This window comes from Anabas testudineus, chromosome 16 (assembly GCF_900324465.2).
Source record: "Anabas testudineus chromosome 16, fAnaTes1.2, whole genome shotgun sequence".
Taxonomy (NCBI): Eukaryota; Metazoa; Chordata; class Actinopteri; order Anabantiformes; family Anabantidae; genus Anabas; species Anabas testudineus.
Window position 1 is genome coordinate 1,511,679 of NC_046625.1, and position 6,538 is coordinate 1,518,216.

A 6,538-nucleotide genomic window follows, 5' to 3' on the forward strand; every position below is an offset into this window, starting at 1 on the left:
TTCACATTTAAAGAAAGACAGACAGCAGGAGTATTTTTTAAAGGGCTCATTGTACAAGTTAGGACTCCATTTCCCATCAGCCTCTTACCTCCACTCTCACCACAGCAGTTTAGTAAACCTACCAAACTGCTTGTATTTCCCTCTGACTATGATGTGACCCTGTGGAAAGGAAGTGATGGAAAAGGAAGATAAGACAAGTGGAGAAGGAAGAAGACAAGGAAGTGAGGAAAGAGGAGGATCAGAAAAGTTGAGTGGAAGTTGGAGACTGGCTGCGTCAAAGGAAAATGAACTTAATTCAAAACCATAAAACAACAAATATATATATATTTTCAGATAGATTGTTGTTGCTGGATGATGCTGTTCACACAGGAAGACTCACAGGAAGCTGACCAATCAGAACAGAGGGAGGCGGGACCACAGTGGTTGTGGCATTAAGAGATTTATAACAGCACTTTTTAAATCAGGAAGTTATGTAATCTTATATAAACTGAGCTCCAGAATAAAACTGAAACTAAATTAAGATCCAGGTTTGTTGAAGGTTAACAAACGTTGTCCTTTAAAACCGACCACAGTGAATGATCTGAACACAGGTTGGACGAGGAGCTGAGAAAACAAAGGAATCGTGGAATAAAAGACGAAAACAAGGAAGCAGAACAAAGAGTGTCTGTGTGTGTGTGTGTGTGTGTGTTTTATACATCACAGCCTGAAGCGTTGCTTCTTGCCCCGACGTCCGTTCGGCCTCGATTGCAGCACGGCCCGGCAGGCTTGCATCACACACACACACATGCACACAGTCTTTCTATAGTAGCGAGGACACTCATTCCCAAACCCCCTCATTCAAACATGAACTTTAACCTCCACAGATCCAGTAGATGATGAACCCCCGACCCCCAACCCCTAAACCTGAATCCAGGAAAGTCTAACCCTCTAATAATCCTCATAACAACTTGTCACACACACACACAGCCTGCAGCTTCTCTGTGTGTGTGTGTCTGTGTGTGTGTGTGTGTGTGTGTCTGTGTGTGTGAGTGTGAGTGTGTGAGTGTGTGTGTGTGTGTCTGTGTGTGTGTGTGTGTGTGTGTGTGTGTGTGTGTGCGGTTTGCCTGCCGGCGCTCATCTCTGATCGCAGGAGGTTTTACAACATTTAGCTTCTCACTTCCTCCTCTCCCGTCCTCCTCCTGGTCCTCGTCCTCCCTTTTATCTGTCACCTTCTCTCCTTTCATTCTTCTCTCTGATCTTTTTTTTACGTCGGGTTTCACTCGACTGTATCATCTCCCGTCCTCCTTGATCCTCCTCTCTGTATACTTCCTCTCCTCCGCTCTGCTGTCTCTCATCTTATCTTTAGTTTTCTCCTCTCTCTGTCTCTGTCTCTTGTCTCTGTCTCTTGTCTCTGTCTCTTGTCTCTTGTCTCTTGTCTCTTGTCTCTGTCTCTTTCTCTTGTCTCTGTCTCTTGTCTCTGTCTCTTGTCTCTGTCTCTTGTCTCTTGTCTTCTGTCTCTTGTCTCTGTCTCTTGTCTCTGTCTCTTGTCTCTTGTCTCTGTCTCTGTCTCTTGTCTCTGTCTCTTGTCTCTGTCTCTTGTCTCTGTCTCTTGTCTCTTTCTCTTGTCTCTGTCTCTTATCTATGTCTCTTGTCTCTGTCTCTTGTCTCTGTCTCTTGTCTCTGTCTCTTGTCTCTTATCTATGTCTCTGTCTCTTGTCTCTGTCTCTTGTCTCTTATCTATGTCTCTGTCTCTTGTCTCTGTCTCTTGTCTCTTTCTCTTGTCTCTTATCTATGTCTCTGTCTCTTGTCTCTGTCTCTTGTCTCTTATCTCTTGTCTCTGTCTCTTGTCTCTTATCTCTTGTCTCTGTCTCTTGTCTCTTTCTCTTGTCTCTTATCTCTTGTCTCTGTCTCTTATCTATGTCTCTTGTCTCTGTCTCTTGTCTCTTATCTATGTCTCTTGTCTCTGTCTCTTGTCTCTTTCTCTTGTCTCTGTCTCTGTCTCTTGTCTCTGTCTCTTGTCTCTGTTTCTGTCTCTTATCTCTTGTCTCTGTCTCTTGTCTCTGTCTCTTGTCTCTTTCTCTTGTCTCTGTCTCTGTCTCTTGTCTCTGTCTCTTGTCTCTTTCTCTTGTCTCTGTCTCTTCATCTACTGTCCTCTCCTCTCTGGTCTCCTCCTCATCGTTTCCTCTTCTTTGTATCAGTGTCTATGAATCTGATTTCCTTTTTACTGAGTCTTAGTTAAAGTGTGGATCACTGACTGGAGGTCTGTAAGTCATGAACGAGGTCTCCCACCTCTGATCGTCTGTCTCACTGACAGGCGGCTGCTCTTCTGTGGGATTTGAGTTTCTCATTAACCGACACTCCTCGGGACCTTCAGGCTTCATTATGGACGAGAGCAGCATGTCTCATCTGAGCTGAGCTCCATTAGACAGCCCTCTGTCTGTCATGTGAGTCTCTCTGTGTCTTCCTCTGGGCTCTCTCTGCCTCCTCTGTCATGTCCCTGTGTTGTCTTTATCGCTCTGACTGATCCTGCTCCACTGCTCTCTTTCTCCATTTGTCCTCCTCCCCAGTGACTTCCTGTCTTCATCAATCCCTCATTTCAGCTGTTCTCATATTCCAGCTGCTGAATTTTTCTCTTCTATTTTTTCCTCCATCATTTAATCAACCAGGACCAACTCACCCTTCACCAGTGGTTAAATGAACAGAAATTATGCTGAAATCCTAAATGTGACTTTGGTTTTTATTTCTGCACAGCTGCTTGTGTTAAGAGAACATTTTATTAGTTGAATGTTAGAAAATGAACCGGCAGCACCTCTAAGGTATCACTCCACTTTTCTGGCTGACGTATTTTTCCAGTTGTTGGAGGTTTCAGAGATGTACAGCTCCCCCGCTCCGTCATCATCACCACGTCGTCCTCTCTGCTCGGTGCTGTCCGACCTGCCACTTGCTGCTGCTGTGCGATGGTAGCTGTTTCTCTGCGTCACAGTCAGGATGTCGACTCCGACATCCGTCCTCCGTCTCCTGAGGCGCCGATGCTGAGTCATGTTACACCTCTGCGGTCGGCTCGAGTCACTGCACTCACGGAGCGTCCTGTGCACAAACTGAAATATAAATGACATCAATCTTTTCCCTGAAACCTTTCCAAGAAATTAGGTTCAGAACATAGAGCTTTAGAGCCACAATATGAGTGAGAAACACAGAACTCGGTGAAATGTGGGACAAACACGCAGCTTTTCAGAACCGCTGTTAGTGGTGGGCTTCTCTGATCCGGTTCCAGGCATTTGCTCCCATTCAGACACAGGACCCTGATGAGGTCCAGCGCTGATGAGGCGGGGGTTAAGGCACTGTCTAAACGTTGTTGTGTTGTGTGGAGCTAAGCTTCTGTTTTACTGGGTAACAGTCATTAGATACTGAGTGATGTCTACTGAATAAGTTTGTCCTCTGTCTTTACTTTAATATTTAATTTTTGGAGTTTCCATTTACTCCGAACATGATAAAGATAAATTAAACAGAACTTCATCGTGTTTATTTTTATTTTATTTTATCTTTTTGTTTCTTTCTCAAACGTTCTGAGCACATTAAAACTCTAAATTTAAAAATTCAATGCTTGACTGTTTGTCACTTACTGTGTGTCTGTCCTCAGCAAGAGAACAAGACACACACACACACACCCTGATGTGTGCCATTAGTGAAGATGAGTCAGGCGTTAACATTTCCTTGACTGTCTCTTTGATGTGAGTCATCCTCACTCTGCTGTTTGAGTCCAACAGGAACACAGAGAAAGATCAAGTCAGACATAATGAGAACACTGTCCAGTGGAAAAAGCTCATATCTCCAACGTTGGGCTTTTTCTAGCTTTTCAGTTCAGTTTAAGAACGAGACTGTTGAGTAAGAAAGAAAACTCGGCATGAAGCCCGTCAAAGTCCATGAAGTCAAGTCTGACAGTTGTGCTGAATGTAATCTGACCGATAATAGAACCATCAACATTTGAGAAGAGAACATCTGATAACAAATATTAACATAGTCTTTAAATGTGGTTCTTAAACTATTTTCGGGTATTTGCTCAAACTGTCAGTGCTCTTTGGTGCACAGTTGATTAAATGTGAAGCAGGTACTTAAAGTCTGACTCAAAGCAGTTTAAGATATTAGGTCGGATTTTAGCTTTTAGTATGAATACGTTCACCTGAGCTCTTTTATTTTTCAAACTATTCCAATTGTTTGCATATGAAACAATTTCTATGCAAATTTTTTCATATGCAAACTTTACTCCTCTGAGGAGGATGAGGATGAGGATGAGGATGAGGATGAGGATGCAGGGGTCACTGTAGTAGTTGTAGGGGAGAGGTGATGCGTTGTCATGGAGACAGGATGGGAGGCAGATTGAAGATGACAGCAGCTGTGATGAGAGTGAAGAGAGAACAGAGTTCACTTCCTCCTGGGACACAATGCAGTGTGTGTGTGTGTGTGCGTGCGTGCGTGCGTGTGCGCGCTGCGGGCTGCTGTGCCTCGACAGATGCTCTCATTAGTCAAACAGCCCGTCCGCTCAGTGAGACTCATCCACCAGCACACTTCAACACAATTAACCCAACATGCACCGTGTCCCTTGACTCAACCAGAAAATATCCTTAACACAGTTTTTCATATCTTAACTTCATTTTTCTCATCACCCTTCACAATCACCATCTCCCTCAGCTCAGCTGGAAAAACCCTGAACAATCTTTAGCAGCTCTGTTCATTAAAGGTTTCTACTAACACCCCTGATCTTTTTACAGTAACACGCCACATGACATGATGAATGAGTGAATGAGATGAACCTGATGTTTCCCTCAGCAGCTGTTAAAAGAGGATATTAGAAGATATATGAATATAGAATAATCATGTTGCTCTGGATGTGCTGGTGACTTTCTATCTGTGTTGTGAGGTGTTCAGGGAGAGAATTATAAAGAAAGCTATGATCCCGTATATAAAGAGTACAGTAGAAGTTCTGGTGCTGTAACCTCTGAGACACCTGACGTTCATCTCTGTTACATCTCTAACAGTGAGTACAGCATAGGAGGATCTCCGGCACAACAGATGATCATTGTTCCTCTGTCACTTGAGGAAACATCACATGAAGGTTCAATATTCTCCTGTTTTCACCTGCTAGTTATTTTAACACAATTGCTTTTTTGTGCCTCACTTTAATATATGAGATTTCAACATGTTAAAGTTTCACTGCAGCTTTTAAAGCGTTAATTAGGTTAGCAGTGAACTTCACCGTCGCCTACAGTGGATTTATAACGATCCGAGAGCTGCACAAAGCTCAGGAGGCCGACTGCCAGGAGTCCACAACCTCCGTAACAAAGTGCTTTGGCTGATTTCAGCAGCTCCTCGGTGAGAATTAACCAGTGTGGTGGATGTGGAAGATTGGACCAAATCGGATAAGTGTGCGTGCTTTTGTGTGGAGTGTGTGTCCTCGTATGTTGTTGTGCTGGGTGAGTGTTTGTCCACAATGGAGCAAATCTGAAGCTTTGATCACCGGCCGAGTCGCTGGATCTGCAGAGTGTGTGTGTGTGCGTGTGTGTGTGTGTGGGTGTGTGTGTGTGTGTGTGTGCAGATAATCACAACTGCATTAAAGTTTATCACTGAAAGAAAGTGGCTTAATTCTATTTAGTCTCTGCTGTGTATCATCTGCTGCGTGCACGTGCACGTGATGCCCGTACCCCAGATACATTAAAATGTGCATGTGTGTCTCTGTGTGGGCGTGTGCTGTGGTGGAGGTTCTCTTATTATTCTGTTATTCTGAAACACACTGACAGGACCCAGTGCTGGTGAGTGGGAAGTCTTAGTGTGTGTGTGTGTGTGTGTGAGAAGCCTGTTGAATTCAGATTGTGTTGGAAATTAACAAGCTGTAATCTAGTGTCTGTAACCATTCGACTACAGCTCCTCTCGTCTCTGTGTTAATCTGTGAGTGAAGATGTGTTTGGATCATGTGATGAAAGGTGGACATGAGGAAAACGCTGGAGGGATGCAGGACTGCAGAGGTGATTGTGTGGACTCAAAATACTGGGTATTAACCACTGAATTTATCTTTAACAATGGGGTTTCAAGCACTCACACAATAATAATGTTCAGTTCTCAGGCAGCAGCTATAGTAGTACAGTAACTGGAGTCAGCAGCGTTACAAATCAAAAGTCTTAATCTCCCACTTAAACATTAAGTCCATCATATTAATATTTCAAGCTCATCATTTTGAAAGATCTGAATCAGGACGTCTGGAGGACCTGCACCAGGCTTGGACTGAGAATTCAGGGCTTGATTCTTCTCTGGATTTTTAGCGTCTGAATCTGTGTATTTGAGTTTTCAGATGTGAAGTCAGCGTCGAGCTGCTGAATATTCGGCACATTAAATAATCATATGCTGGAAATAAAGTTCTGAGCTGCAGTCACACATCAGATGAATCAGATTCAGAAAACAACAACAAGCAACGGCATAAAAACACACAGATGAGATTAAGCAGAGCACACACACACACACACACTCACACATAATAAACTCAGTGCAGCTTTGTGCCTTTGTTGAC